General features: G+C 37.0%; 2 long non-coding RNA genes across 3 annotated transcripts; both read right to left on the minus strand.

The window, feature by feature from the left end:
* LOC109843381 lies at nt 9,953–11,268 on the minus strand. Its single transcript, XR_002247648.1, has 4 exons — nt 10,949–11,268; nt 10,748–10,855; nt 10,276–10,545; nt 9,953–10,187 (listed from the first exon to the last, which is right to left on the minus strand). It is a non-coding gene; the product is annotated as an uncharacterized LOC109843381 (long non-coding RNA).
* LOC109843380 lies at nt 11,379–15,355 on the minus strand. 2 transcript variants are annotated; one of them, XR_002247647.1, is made up of 5 exons: nt 14,952–15,353; nt 14,770–14,848; nt 13,116–14,221; nt 12,687–12,750; nt 11,379–11,466 (listed from the first exon to the last, which is right to left on the minus strand). It is a non-coding gene; the product is annotated as an uncharacterized LOC109843380 (long non-coding RNA). The 2 variants fall into 2 exon arrangements; XR_002247646.1 differs by having other exon boundaries at nt 13,116–14,848; nt 14,952–15,355.

Raw genomic sequence — 17,207 nt, forward strand, 5'->3', positions numbered from 1 at the left:
GCCTCCGATCTCGAATAAATGAGGATGTCATCGATGAAAACAATCATGAACTGATCCAAGAATAGACGAAAAACCCGGTTCATCAAGTCCATGAAGACCGCGGGTGCATTGGTCAACCCAAATGGCATGACCAAGAACTCGAAAGATCCATAGCGCGTGAGGACAGCGGTCTTGGGGATATCCATCTCTCGAACCCGCAACTGATGATAGCCAGAACGAAGATCAATCTTCGAGAAAAATCACGCTCCCTGCAACTGGTCGAACAAGTCATCAATCCTAGGCAGTGGATACCTATTCCGGATGGTGACCTTGTTTAACTCCCGATAATCTATACATAATCTCATGCTGTCATCCTTCTTCTTCACGAAGAGGACTGGCGCGCCCCACGGAGAATGACTCCGATGAATAAAACCCTGAGCTAACAACTCGTCCAACTGGGTCTGAAGCTCTCTCATCTCAGCTGGCGCCATGCGATAGGGTGCGCGGGATATCGGGGCTGTGCCCGGCTGCAACTCAATACAAAACTCAACCTCTCTCACAGGAGGTAACCCAGGTATGTCCTGAAAGGCACCTGATAATCCGAGACAACTCGAGTCTCTAACAAATCAGAACTCTGATCCCGCAGCATCACCTCGTCGATGAACGCCAGAAATGACTCCGCAAAGCGATTGCCCTGAGAAGTGGCCACAATCATCTCAGACCCATCAGACGCTCGCAATCTGTCTGTCTTCGCAAAACAGTCTATACTAATATGGTAGGACGATAACCAATCCATACCAAGAATGACATCAAACTCGGACATATGCAGAACTATCAGATCGACTATGAACTCCGACTCGTCTAAACTGATGGTACACCTCCTACAAACGCTCTCTAGAAGCGATACCTCACCTAAAGGGGTGGAGACTGATAAAGGGGTGTCTAGAGGCTGAGCTACGAGCTGGATGTTTGCATCGAAAATTAATGTATTCATTGCGGTATTCATTACAACTTCGATCGTTACAATGAAAACAAAAAAAAGATTGTCTTTTTATAAGACTTTTACACAATGAAAACAAAAGGGGAACCACTGCATATACTCTGCCTGTGGCTGAAGACTGCTCTGCTGCTAATGCTGGAGAATATGGGACAATCTGCCCCTGGGGAGCCTCCTGGACTGCTTGAACCTGCCCCTCTGCCCTCTGCGTTGCTGGCGGTGCCTCAAGCCTGTTCTGCTGACCCTGACCTCTGCCCTACTGTCGTTGCTGCTGCTGGTTCGGGCCCCTGTCCTGCTGAGCTCCTGCTGGTGCACTACGACACTCTGATGCCTTGTGCCCGACCTTGTGGCAGTTAAAACAAGATCCCTGGAACTTGCGCTGCTGATGCGCTCTCTGATCCTGATGGGGTCCCTTCTTATGAGGGCCCTGCTGCTGCTGATGCTGATGCCCTGTCAAAGGTCTCTTGTTCTTACCCTTATCCCCGCTCTGCCCTGCCTTGGTCTTCCCTTCCTTGTCCTTCACGAACATAGTAGTCTCAATCTCCTATAAGGTGGCGGCCTCAGCTACCTCCCTAACGGAATAGAATCTCCTCGAGACGAGGTACCGGCGGAGATTAGGGCGTAGCCCTGCTAAAAACATCTAAGCTTGACGCTCTCCTGTCCGCCACATGCCCGTGAAATGCCGCAACTCCATAAACCGGCTCTCATAATCTGCCACTGTCATGTCCCCCTGAGTCATCCGGGACAACTCAACTCCATAAACCGGCTCTCATAATCTGCCACTGTCATGTCCCCCTGAGTCATCCGGGACAACTCAAGCTCTTTCCCAGTCTGGGCTGCGGAAGAAATATACTGCCCATCAAAGAAATAGATAAAATCCTCCCATGTGAGGGTCATCCTCTGCTCTGGGGTAAACTATAATCGGTACCATCTCCCGGCATCTCCCTTCAGACTGTAGGATGCCAACCTCTGCTTCTGGACCGAATCTACACTGAGTATGTCAAGTATATTGCTCACATCCTCCTTCCACTTGTGTGCTGCAAGAGGGTCTGGTGACCCCTGGAACTCGGGTGCCCTCATCTTCTGATACCTCTCTACTATACGGAGCCAAGCTTCCTGATCCGTGACTCTGTCTGGTACCGCTAGTGGAATAACTGTAGGTGCTACCTCTGGGTCTCTCTCTCTGATCGAGACGGCTGGTATCCCCTGCTGCTGAGCTACCGGTGGTGGTGGTGTCCGTGGTGCTATGTGAGTCGTTACTAACTCTTCAATGGCTGTCATCCTGGCAATAAGGGGAGCCATGATATCCACCAAATACTGAGGAGCCTGCTGCGGCTCTGGTGGTACCTGCTCCTGCTCGGGTGGAGCCTACTGTGGCTCAGGTGGGGCCTGCTGCGGTTCAGGTGGGGCCTGCTGGGGCTCTGCCTGAGCGGCCCTTCGAGTGCGGGGTCTCCCACGTCCTGCCATCTCCCTGATCATAAGAAAAATAAGGTTCATGAGTCAAAGTAGACGTACATACATAGTTCATCACAATATGATTTTCACATCACATAGTATTCACACATGTACTTTAAGCAAAAATAGTTGTCATAAAAAAAAATTTTCTCAAAATTTTGAGATATACGCATATATCGTCCTCTAGGAAATCCTTAGCGGACTCTACACAAGAATCCTAAGAAACTCTAACCTAGCTCCACGACTCGACACTGGATGATCCTAAGGATACTGGAACTAGAGCTCTGATACCATTTGTAACGCCCCGCCCCGGAATCCCGGGGTCGGTACGCTATTAGATCTGATGGACTGGCCTCACAAACCACTCGACACAGGATGATCCTAAGGATACTGGAACTAGAGCTCTAATACCAACTGTGATGCCCCTGGGTTCAAACAAGGCTGCAGTCCGAGGTGAAACCAGAAATGTTAAACCTACCATGCACCACACCGTGCAATAACATGTTTCACCATCACAATTAACTTTGGAGTTTCTAAGAGTTGGGTTCCCGAAAAGAAGATGCATCTTTGTGGTATGAGTATTCCAATCAAATCTATCAATACTAATCACATCACCCTCTCAAGGGTTGGGGTATTACATAGAATTACAGACAGATCACAGGTGGTTGCTAAAATTATCAACTACTACAAAAATCTTCTTGGTACTTATGTTCCTACTTCAAATCCAAATCCTGTGATAATTGCAAATGGTCCACAACTCACTTCTGATCAAAGGCAAATGCTCAGTCTTCCTATATCTAGGGAGGAAATTAAACAAGCTATTTTCTCTATGTCAAATGATAAAAGCCCAGGACCAGATGGATATAATGCATTCTTTTTCAAAGCCACTTGGAATATCATCAGTAATAAATTATTTGAAGCAGTTGAGGAGTTCTTCAGCTCTGGGAGAATGCTTGGTACGTTCAATACCACTTCTATCACTTTAATACCAAAAATTCTCAACCCTCAAGTTGCTACAGACTATAGGCCAATATCATGTTATAATTGTATATACAAAATCATCTCAAAAATCCTTGCAACTAGAATTCAAAAAGTTATGGGTTATTTAATCAGTGATGCTCAAAGTGCCTTCATTAAGGGAAGACTTATTTCTAGCAACATCCTTTTGGCCCATGAGATTGTCAAGCATTATGGTAGGAACCATTTATCCCCTAGAGCTATTTTGAATATAGACTTAAGAAAAGCCTTTGATACCATCAGTTAGGATTTTATCAGAGCAATGCTGGAGGGTTTGGGTTTCCCTAAACTCATGATTTCTTGGATCATGGAGTGCATTACAACATCTAAATTCTCCATTTCTATAAATGGATCCCTTCATGGCTATTTTCAAGGGGCTAGAGGGCTTAGACAGAGTGATCCTATTTCTCCTTACCTATTTATAATTAGAATGGAATACTTGTCTCGGAAACTTGACACTCTCATGGAAGATAGGCTCTTCAAATTTCACCCCAAGTGTTCTAAACTGAAGCTAACTCATCTTATCTTTGCGGATGATCTCTTATTATTCAGTAAAGCTGATTTGTACTCAATTTCAAGGTTAAGGGACTGTTTAAAGGAATTCAGTCAAACTTCTGGACTGGAACCAAACCCTTCAAAATGCTCTGTTTTCATGAGTGGGATTAATGATAACATGAAGAATCAGATTTGTGCTCATCTAAATTTCTCTGAAGGAATCCTGCCTATTAGATATCTGGGCATGCCACTAATTTCAATAAGACTTTCTTGGCTTGATTGTAGCCCTCTCGTCAACAAGATAGCTAATCAATTTCAAAGTTGGCATAGTATGAAATTCCTGTCTTATGCAGGGAGATTGCAGTTAATAAAATCAGTTATCATGGGCATACAAATATTTTGGACAAGTAATTATATACTGCCTGTTAAAGTTTTGGAGAAAATAGATAGAATGTGCTCTGATTTCTTATGGGGACATAAAATCCACCAGGTCTCTTGGAACACAGTTTGCCAGAACTTCAAAAATGGTAGATTAGGATTGTTCTCTACTAAATACTAGAACTTAGCAACAACAACTAAGTTGTTATGGATGATTCATTTCAAAAAAGATATTCTCTGGATTAAATGGATTCATCGGCAATATTTGAGGCAGTCTGATATTTGGCAAATTCAGGCAAAAGAAAGTGACTCTTGGATGTGGAGACAAATTATAAAAGCAAGGGATATTTTGATAAACAAATCTGGTAATGTGGTTAGCTTGATGAACTCTATTAATGATTGTTGTATCAATGGCAATGTCAGAATTTCTTCCATTTACAAAGCCATCTTCCAGCAGCAAGTTTCATTTGATGGTTCAGACACTATCTGAGGGGGTTGGCATTACCCCAAACATTCATTTATTCTATGACTAGCTTCCCTCTCTAGACTGCTCACTCAAGATAGATTGTGTAAAATGAGATTGATTAACTCAAATCAGTGTGTTTTGTGCTCAACTGATCATCAAGCTGAAACCTGTCAACACATCTTCTTTGAATGTCGATTCTCTGCTTGTGTATGGAACAAAGTTATGGATTGGATGAAATTCAACTGGAGATCTTGCTCATGGAATCTGATAATGGCATGGTACAACAAGAATTTGTAGGGGAAAAATTATAAAATCAAGCTGAAAAGAGTTGCGCTGTTAGTATCAGTTTATATACTATGGCAAGAGAGGAATTTCAGGATTTTCCAACAGAGAGCAGCTAGAAGCCCAGACCTTCTCTTTCGTGATATCAAGATTAGTGTATATACAAAGATTTTGAATTCCAACATTCCTCAGCATATGTTACAGTACATAGAAGATTTGTTTTAGGATAGACTGGACTTTATAACCAGTCTGTTTGTTTTGTTTTTTTGATGTGCTTAATCTTTCTCATATTTGGTGGTGAATAAAATTTACATTCATTGACAAAAAAAAAGTATAATCTAAGTATGTAACAAATATATATATAACTATATAATACATATTTATAAATATGTAATATGCATTTATGTGATTCTCTCTCTCTCTCATGTTATAACTTATAAGTATATACAATATATTTATATATAATAAGTGTGTGTGTGTGTGTTTGTGTGTGTGTGTGTATATATATATATATATATATATATAGGGAAAAGTGTTCCTAAGGTGACGCCTTAGATAATCATCTAAGGACGCGGCCTAAAATCACATGATTGAGCTACATTGTGAATGATCCACTCCGTTGGACTTGATCTACATATTCTAAAACCCCAACACACCAAATTTGGGGTGACCCCATCATCGTTTGACCATCCATCGAGCCATGTGAAAAATTATATTCATTCGAAATCGTTAAAATTGATATGAGTGGATGAAGGGTCAAACGACGACGGGTTCACCCTAAAATTGGTGTGTTGCGGTTTGGTACTAAGCATACCCATTTTTCTCTCTCTCTCTCTCTATATATATATATATATACTCTTAGTATGGTATAGATACTAAGATATAAGAATATAAATATATATAATGTAGTTATAAGTATACTTATATGTTATATGTGTATATTATAGAATTACAGTTTTATATAAGTATATTGTATAATTGCATAAGTATAATAATATATAAGTATATTGCATCTAGTATATATAAAAGTATATCATATAAGTAAATTGTATAATTGAACTTAAATAAGCATAATGTAAATATTTAAGATGTAACAAATACATACATAACTATATAATACATATTTATAAATAAGTAATATATACTTATGTGATTCTCTCTCTCTAGTTATAACATATAAATATATACAATATATTTACATATAATATATGTATATAATATATAGTTATATACTAATACATAATTATATAAATATAATAAGATTAAACTAACTTTTTAGCAATATTTTATCAAAAAAAAAAGAAAAGAGAAAAAATGGAAATCATCGGGCCGGCCCGGAGCCCGGCCCGCTCGGGTCTGGGCCAACCGGGCTCCGGTTTTGCCCGGCCCGGACCCGATTTTCCGGACCGGCACCGGATGGACAGTCCTATCTATGAGATCATTATCATAAAAGCTAAAAACCATAAAAAGTCGACATAGCTTAAAAGCTTCTTAAAAACAGGCCTTAATAGTAAACCACAACAATATGAGTAGATTATGTGACATAATCCATATGCAAATAAGAATGTAATGGAATTAAAGAATTATTATTGTGCTATAAGACCTACTCATATATAACACATGTGCTCACAGAGCACCGAAGAATTGCTGGTGCTTAATTAAGGGTCATACTTTGATCTCATCTCTCTCATCATTACGGTCAATAGGCTCATCCCCTTGACCTGTTCATAGCACTTTTTGCTTGAAGAGTTGCTAAGAATTTCTAATCTTATAGGTTTGACGTCTGGGATCATTAGACAACATGTACAATGAAGTTATCATTTTTTTTAGAGACCACTATAAAGGAACTTTTGCAGAGGAAGAAGACGTTGGCGACTAGATTTTTTACAAGAAAAAAATGATTAGATAATCATTAATTTTTTAGCCTGATTATTTAACTATTATATACAATATAGTTAAGAAATTTTTTTGAACAATAAAGTTTCTCTAATCCAAATTATTATTGTGAAAGTACCAACATCCGCTCACAAATTGAATGCTCTTTTTTTGTGCTGAAGCCTAAACTTATATAGCGGTAGTAATTTTTAAAAAATTTCCATTAAATTCGTGTCTAGCAAAATTCAAATCAGGGTTGGTGCTGATACCATGTGAAACTCTCCTTAACCAATATATCAAAACTATGAACTTATAATAAAACTTGAGGATTATATTTTTATATTTTAAGGATTATATTTTTATATCTAAGAATTAAAATTTCACTTAATAATTTCCATGAATCCTTCGGGAAATATTTCTTTTAAAAAAAACTTGTTTGGCTATAATTTGTTCACGAGGAGTATTCAAACGCCATCCACCGTCTTTTTTTTTCTTGTTTTTTATTTTTTGGTGGAAAAAAGATTGAATGATAGGGTAGTTGGCAGTTTGCTTCTGAAAGTGGATGAAGACAAAACCAATTAATATAAAGCCCATACTCTCTTGCTTGAGAGATTGCATCATCTCGCTATCCTCCTCAGTACGTGCCTCGTGATCAAGTCAAGGGAGATAAAGCTGTCCCCTATATGTTGGTATTTGAACAGTTACATGGTAGCAACATTTACATTTTGCACAAGGATAAATATATGAATAGGAAGCGAAAGGGAGGGGAAACTTTGGGATTTTAATTGATAAGGAGGACACAACGGATTCATTAATCTATCTTGTTCCCATGTTGGACAATCCTCTTGAAAATCCCCTGTGCAACAATGTGTGTGTAGTATTATATATATATATATATATATTATATATATATATATAATATATATATTTATATATATATGATATATATATAATATATATATATATATATATATATATAATATATTATAATATATAAGCTTATGTAACTGTCGACTTAAGTGGAGCGTCCAGTTAAATTTCTTAGTCATTGATGATCACTTGATTGACATGTCGTTGTGGATGAGGCCGCTACGTTGAACATTGATTCTAATATTCTAAAAACGCCACACAACCAAATTTGGAGTGAACACCGTCGGTGGTTTGCACCATACCGACAATGTATTGTAAAAAGTTCAATTCATTCGAAAACGCGTAAAACTGATACGACCGTGGCATGAAGAGCAAACAACGACGGTCTTCACCCGCTAAATTTGGTGTATTGGGGTTTTAGAATATGTAGATCAAGTTCAAACGGAAGCGGATCATAATCCACAATGACGTCAACAATGATCATCATGACTAAGAAACTTAGTGGACCGTCCAAACTTAAGTTGGAATAAGTTTTTTCTATATATATATAGTTATGATATATATAATATAATATATATATAATATATTATATTATATTATATACTATTATATATATATATATATATATATACTAGAGAGAGAGAGAGAGAGAGATGAGAGAGAGAGAGAAATGTTATGCTTGGTACCAAGAAAAAAAAGTTAAGCTTGGTAGTGAATGTGGCATTAATCCCGTTCCACTCATATTAAATGGTTACATATGCCACATGAACTTACTCACTCATGTGAATGTGGCCGCCCACATTTGAATAGTGGAGGAAATTATGTCAGCCTTACTACAAAACATAAAATTTCCTGCTTGCTACAAGCGATACCCATTATTTCTGCATATATATATATATATAATAATATACTATATATATATATATATATTAGAGAGAGAGAGAGAGAGAGAGTGAGGGAGTGAGAGAGAATAATGGGTATGGCCTTGGTACCAAGCCCAAAGTTTTTTGTGCTTGGTAGTAAGGTGGGCATATTCCCTCCACTCATTGGAATGGAGAGCCCGACGTTCACCATGGGTTTGGGGAGTGGTTGGGAAATTTGGATGAGTGGATGTGAATATGAAAGTCACTATCTAACAGCAAATTTTATGCTTGTACCAAAGCATACTCATTCTCTCTCTCTCATCATATATATATATATATAATATATATATATATATATATATATATATATTAAAATATATAATATATATTATATATTATATAGAGGAATTATGGGTATACTTGGGCCAAGGTCCTTGGTAGTGATGTGGACCACATCTTGTCATAAGTCACACCTTGGAGTTTGTGGAGGCTCCATCTTCAAGTTGTGATGTATGGACAAGATGTGTCGCACATCACTAGCGCGAGGATGCCTTGGTAGCCAGTATACCCATTTTTCTCATATATATATTATATATATATATATATATATATATATATTTTAAGTATATATATATATATATATATATATATATATAGAGAGAGAGAGAGAGAGAGAAATGAGTATGCTTGGTACTAAGCACAAAAAGTTATGCTTGGTAGTGAGGTGCCATAATCCCCTCACTACAACACCTGAAATCTACCATAGCGGCCGAAAAACGCTATGGTATTATTTCATAGCGTTTTAATCAACGCTGTGTCAGAACCCGCTATCGTATGTCTGTGGCTTTACATAGCATTTCCCCAAACGCTATCAAAAAGTTTTCAACCATAGCGTTTTTATGTAGCTATAAAAGAGTATTCAATAGGGTTTCTATATTGCTATGACAAATATCTTTCATAGCGGTTGAAAAACGCTATTAGTTAGTTTCCAACCATAGCGTTTTTATGTAGCTATAAAAGAGTATTCAATAGCGTTTCTATATTGCTATGACAAATATCTTTCATAGCGGTTGAAAAACGCTATTAGTTAGTTTTCATTCATAGCATTTCAACGTTGCTATTGTCTTACATTTGATAGCGTTTGAGTTACTACAATGGCGTTTCAGTGAATGTTGTCTTTCTTCTTTTAATAACATTTCAGTAATTGTTTCCACTTCTTATAGCATTTCAGTTGTGCCTATAAACCTTTGAGGTTGAACTAGAAATAACTTCCAATTGTGATAACTATAAAAGCAAATATTTCATTTAAAGGTTCAAACTGATACATAACCAAGTTGTAGCATACAAGAAGAGTCAACACAAATGTGCCAAAAAACAAATACTAATCTTTGGATAATCCAACATGGAGTACAAGAAATTAACTATAGTACACAGAACAACAAAAAGTAACTTTGCTGCATTACATATGACTTGGGAGACTCATCATCTTCAGAATTGAGTACTAGTACTACTGCAAAAACAGAAATTAACAACACCAAAATTACAACTACACAAACATGATAAAGTAAAAACACACGATTGCAAGATGTATAACTTACCAGCTTTCAAAGCATAACAACTTTATTTGATGGCCAAGCTATTGTCGTACCAACGACATCTTCAATGCATTCTAACTCAGATGTCGTTCTCCAAAGAGATGCACTAGGGATCCTAGGGATATCAACCCAAACACGCATAGCATTAGGACCTAAAGGAACAAAGTGAACAACCTGGTTCGGATCACTTGAAGACCAATGTCCTTCAACAACTATCTTTCCCGAGCCAACAATATCTAACAAGTTTCACTTTTTCTTTGAGTTGTTCACACTCTAGCAACAATGCAAAAACAGTGATATCAATTATAGAAAAGAAACTAGTACAATCAAATATCAAAACTAGATGAAGATGTAGTAGTTTCAATTTTTTAAACTTATCCTGAAAGGTACAACATATATATGTATTACATTATATATACATGTTCTTCTAAAAAAGTAATATATATTCACTCATATGCAAAATTAGTGTCCTTACAATTGTTTCACCAACTGCTGAATTCACCGGTGTACCATCTTTTTTTGTGTGAGCTTTGATCCAAGCTTTAACCCTTGACACACTAGATGGGTCTGCAATATTTATTTTCTACAAAGATACATGTTTAAAAAAAGAAAGAATGATGACAAACTCATAACTTTGCCTTAAGAAAACATATATTAATGTATAATGTATTATTACCTGAACTTCTTCCCATAATACAACTTTCAGATCATCACCAAGGTTCCTCCAATCATCAAGTGTTACAGGTACATGCTTTCGTACAAGAGGGCCCAAAAACTATGACAAGTGTATTGATCCGGGTCCATATGGTTCACCAGAATCAGTAAATTGAATCTGAATTCGGTTTGCAGGGTCTCTAGCATGTTTTTTCTCTTTTGTTGGACCCCTTTTCTTTTTTATGCCTCTTGCAACTTTAATTGTATCTTGTGTTGGTGTATCTTCAGCTGTATCATCTTCTTGGACCATATCTTCTTCAGGAATATGAATATTTGGAACTGGTCCATCTTTCTTGGACCATATCTTCTTCAGGAATATGAATATTTGGAACTGGTCCATCTTGGGGAGCTTCTTGACTGACTTGCGTAAGGCCCTTCTTCAGGAATATGAATATTTGGAACTGGTCCATCTTGGGGAGCTTCTTGACTGACTTGCGTAAGGCTTTCCATGGCATTCACATCCCTCGCATAATTCTCCACCTAGAAGAAGTAGGTACTCCAATTCAACCTAGAATCATGGATGAATTGGAACTAAACTGGAGTTGGAACAAATTATTCCCAAACTAATACAGATGGAAATGTGAAAGGCATGTTTTAGGATCTCAAGATACAGCTTGAACCTGTCATTACAGCCAAAACAAGTTTGACCAGATAAATCTTATGTAGACCAACCAAATTCCTTAGCCGCAAATACATCTCTAACACATTTTTATATGTTTGAAATATTATAAATTTCAAGACATGTTACAGAAGTATCGAGTAGGTATGCACTGAATATCCTAGTATACAAGTCCAAGAAAATATCCATGCAACATAAATTGGTTTGCTGCTAAGCTAGTCGCAGAAGTTCCAAAGTCATACTTACACATTTCTGCAGCAGATATCAACAATAAAAAGATCTTACTGTCAGATGTGAGGTTATGAAACTAGGGTTACAGCACACTCAATGACCACACTATATTAACAATAAAAAGGTTTTAATTCATCAAGGGATGGACAGGCTCTCAGAGTCTCAGGTATGCACAAATGTTTGATAAATAAAGTAGCCTCCGCAGCATCTTGAACCCATGACCACGCATAAAAAACAACTATTGACCAATACTACAAGTTCCTCTATAAAAACGTTATGCATAAATTAGATATGATGCTAACTTATTACTGAGTCCAAAACAAATATCATAACTCCTTCTCATATCATTTTTTGGATGAGGACTGTATAATGTAAGGCCTTCCATGGCATTCACATCCCTCACATAATTCTCCACCTAGAAGAAGTAGGTACTCTAATTAAACTGTCATTAATTAAGCTTTCATGAATTATGAAATTAAGTTCTACAAAGAATACCTTATCGGTTTATCGAGTGCCTGATGCAAATAAATGATTGATGCACATGTACGGAGATTAAAATTATCCTTAATTAATGGTTGTTTCATATGTTGAGGACTGAGTTGGCATTTCATTTTATTTTAATTCGTTAAGTGGTTTTGGCTAAACATAAGTAATTACAACCAAATTGTATGACATTTATCTAAAAATCAAAATACTAGTCTAATTCCTAAGGAGTAGGAAACATACAAAAGAACACGATGAAACAACAAGATTAAGAGGAGAAACCTGAAAAATAGAACAAATATAGAAAACTAAAATGACAAAAAGCAGAAAAGGATAATATAGGTATATGATCATGCGATAACTATACCATAATACTGTTCTTCCTTTTACGCTGACCTGTCTTTGTAGTCTCACCAACCATCCTCGTTTATCTGACTTAGAAAAAATAAAGGTAAGTATCTATATAGTTAAACCTGGTTTCATATGTGAAACAAATTATACATATATCAAAATCACAAATAAACACGTGCAGAATGTAAACTCAAAAGAAACTGCTGCCAGTACTAAACCTGAGATGCAACATGAATAAACGAGGATGGTTGGTGTCACTTTATTTTTATTGTGCTACTACATCAGTGAACTGATCAGAGTTAGCTGACTCGAATATTTTGGTGTCCTATCTTATCACATTTTTTTTGTTCAGGCTGAAGTAGCACAATAAAAACAAAAGGATACACATTACATACGCTAAAGCTCAACACTAGCAGAATATCTATATCACTATCATTGGGCTGACCTTGAAAATGTATGGTAACAATTACACTTTATCTGTATTCAGGCTCCAATATCTCAGCAATGTTGTCCTGCAGGCTGAAAGTGCAAATAGCAGTGAAATTCTAGTCAGTTCAGCAAGAAATACTATCGATGATCAGTTATTGGATGTGCTGGAGGCAAAGTTTGCTGTTCTGCGTTTCCAGATGAGAATTAAAGAGGAGCTGGAACTGATAGCTTCAAAGTTAGAAGATGCACAGGGCATTGTTGAATCGCAGGGTAATGCCCAATCTGATTTTGAGATTGCAAAGGCTGCTAAAGACAAGGCTAAAGAGTTAGCACTTGATTTGAAGAGCATTACTCAGTTGTACAATGAATATACCCTCAACTTTCAACATCTCAAAGAATGAACTATATCGATTAACATGCTACACAAAAAGATAGGATCTAATAAAGGAATTCACATAAAAATTCAAGCTTTTTTTAGGACTAATCATTACCACAAACTGAGCATTTTTTTAAGTAGCACTGGCAAAATTTCCTTTGGCAAGTCATTAATCCCACAACAATTTTTACCCTCAACTAACAAATTCCACCCAGGGACAATATCTGCCAAAATTTCCCCAAGGATAAAAGAGTCAAAAAAATTAACACGGGTCTATCTGCGACAATGAAACTACAAGGGTTGGAGGTTCAAAACAATGATCCTAAAGGGGGGCCAAGTGAAATTAACCCATTAATAAATAAGGATAAACTTCACACTCATAGAACCATCATGAACTTTTTCAGGTCTCTTGTGAAAAACTACCATAAACTGTCCAAAGGTTATTGGCAATACTAACAAATGGCTGCAAGTTGGTTGCTTGCACACAAACCGTTCAAATTGCCTCGCCCCTGTCGTATTCAAAATAAAACTTCAAAGGGACCAATCATCTTACCACAGTAAGCTGGTGCAATTTTGTCTTTGCGCAGCAGTGGAAGATTTCCTGAGTGAGCCATCAATGCATAGACCTCTTCAACCAAGCGCTTAGGGACTCAGATCAGCCATTTTATTAGACATAACAAATGGGGCTAAATCCTAACCTTAGTTCCATCTCTCCCTTTTCGATCTGTAGAAAATACACCTCGTCGCTGAAAATACACACAGCATTAGAGGGAAAGTAAAGAAATATGATAGATTTGAGTGACCAATTTTAGACCCCTTAAAGTCTGAGGTGTGCACGAGCAAATTCAAAGATTTGACAACTAATATGGAATTATTGAAGATTCGAGGGATAATATCTAAACAACCCGAAAATAATACCAAAAGCATATGGGATTTTGGGTTAGAGGAAAAAACCCAAGATCCCACCATAGGGAAAATCATCATGTGCTCTGACAGAGATAATAAGAAAGATTTTGGGGCTGTTTGGACATGGATTTGTATTTTGGATTTTGACAATGTTCGAAATCCGAGATTTCTATTTTGTTGTTGTAGTGTTACTAGCAAGTGGTGCAAAATGTTTGCTTGCAATATAGCAAACCATCCAGGATTGCCTCACCACTGTCGTATACAAAAAACCAAGCATCTCGAGGACTACTCATCTTATCACGATCTCCTAAGGCAAGTCATTGCTTGCATGAAAAAGGAAAATGTTAATCAGAAATTAGCTAAATTGCAGAAGAAAATACAATTTTACCTCCTTTAAACATAAAAATATCAAAGGAAGCAGTGTGAGTGGATGCCCTCTTCAGATTGATCCCTGAGCTCCCAGTGCTCTGCATCACAAATAAACCACATATTCATCACAACTAATCTCACAAAATAACTACCCAAAAAAATCAAAAATCAAAAGAAAATGGTTTTCAGATTCTCTTAAACCTTTCAGATTATCAAATTAATCACTCGAATCTTCAAATAAGAGGTGTGTCAGAGGTGGACGAGAGACGAGGAGGGGCTCCGGCGGTGGACGAAAGACGAGGCGGTGGACGAAGAGGAGGGTCGGGTTTGGAGGCGGCAGCGGCGGCGAGATGCTGCGATAGCAAGTCGGAGGCGGCACCGGCGATGACTCGGAGGTGGTAGCGACGAGTCGGAGGGATGTTAGGGTTTGGGTGAAAGAAAAGGAACGAGAACCAGGATTATTTGTTGATTCTCGATTGGGGGGTTTTAGAAAAATAAAAGGAAACAGAAAAATAAAAGGAACAGGAACTGAGATTATTAGTTTTCAATGCGCGGTTTTAATTTTTGGTGTCCCGCTTAAAGATTTCAACGCGCCAAACCAAAAAAAAAGCGATCAATTATTGATAGCGTTTAAAATTTTTCAAACTCTATTGAAAAATATGGTACATATAATCTATAGCACTTACAACATAAACGCTATCATTCAAAGCTATAAAAAAATAGTTTTGCTGTAGTGCCTCCACTCATTCAAATGATTGCATATCCCCATGCACTCCTCAACCCATGTGAATGTGGTCCCCCATTTGAATGAGTGGAGGCGATTTTGTCACCTAACTATCAAGCACAAAATTTATGTTTGGTACCAAGCATACCCATATTCCACACACACACACACACGCGCACACACACACACACACACACACACACACACACACACACACACACACACACACACACACACACACACACACACACACACACACACACACACACACACACACACACACACACACACACATTTTTATCGAAAACAATAACTCTCTGCATAGAAAATTAGCTTACACATGTTTCTATTATAAAATATAAACTACTTGTAAAGCAAGAAGCTCTCAAGTACATTTACATGAGAGAGAGGGATGTCATTTTGAAATTATCTTTCTAGAAATTATTAAACCTCCACTAGTTTATGATTAGCTCTTAGAGTGCCCGAATTTATATTTGATACTTGCAATTTATATCTCTAAAGTTGCATTTCAAGGGTATTAAGTGCTAGTATATTGAGTAGGATTTAGTGCAACTCAAGATATAAAAGAGAAAATTATGTATATTTCCCCCTATTTGTTATAATAATGCAATTTCCAGATGGTTAATGGAGAAATGGGTAACCCGTCATAAAAGAGGAATAGTTATAACGTTTTTCACTATTAGTGTGTAATGTGAAGACTTAATGGGGGAAAGTTATAATAGTAATTTATAGTGATTTATGGAAGATAAATAGTTATAACGTTTTTCATTATTAGCGTGTAATGTCAAGATATAGTTGGGGGATTTGGTGGGGGGATGTTATTAGTGGGTGCTTAATTAAAAATTTGATGCTAATAAATATTGAGATTATCAAAAAATTAAGTATGTATATATCTTAATATATGCATGTATGGATATGCTAGAGATGTATGCATGTATGTATTTCGGAGGGTATTATTGGAAGAAATGTTTTAACATAGCAACACACTTTTATAATAGTATTATATATATTAGGCCTAATACTATATATTAATATAGTAACTATACTATATTATTTACGTATATAATTACTACAAATATATATTACCCGATATATCCAGTTTAGTACCAAGCATAAATTTTGTGCTTCGTAGTGAGGTGTCATATTCACATCCACTCATTCCAATTCCCAACCACTCCCAAACCCATGTAAATTTGGGTCCCGATTTTAATGAGTGGAGTGGAATATGTCACCTCACTACCAAGCACAAAAACTTATGCTTGGTACCAAGCATACCTATTTCTCTCTCTCTCTCTCTCTATCTCTCTCTCTATATATATATATATATATATATGAGAAATATGGAGAACCATGGTACAAAGTTTTTTTTATTAAACTTGATAGTGAGGTGGTTAAATCTGCTTCCTACATACCCTCCCCGCACGCTCAAAGATGAATGCCGTCTTTTTTAAAGTTTGGTCGAATAGTGTTAGGTTCTATCTTCAAGGCATGAATGTAGGAGTCAGCATCCAAGCATGTTCACTATAAAATTCAATGAAAGGACTTTACGGTACCAAGTTTTCCATTATATAATATATATAATATATATCATATATATTATATATCAATATTATATTATATATGCCTTACTTTCACAATGCAGCCCCTAATTTTAAAAAAAATTATCTCAGGCCTCCGCTCACTCTCCCCAAGTTCCAATGTATTATTTTAAA

The sequence above is a fragment of the Asparagus officinalis genome, chromosome 5 (assembly GCF_001876935.1).
Source record: "Asparagus officinalis chromosome 5, Aspof.V1, whole genome shotgun sequence".
Lineage (NCBI taxonomy): Eukaryota > Viridiplantae > Streptophyta > Magnoliopsida > Asparagales > Asparagaceae > Asparagus > Asparagus officinalis.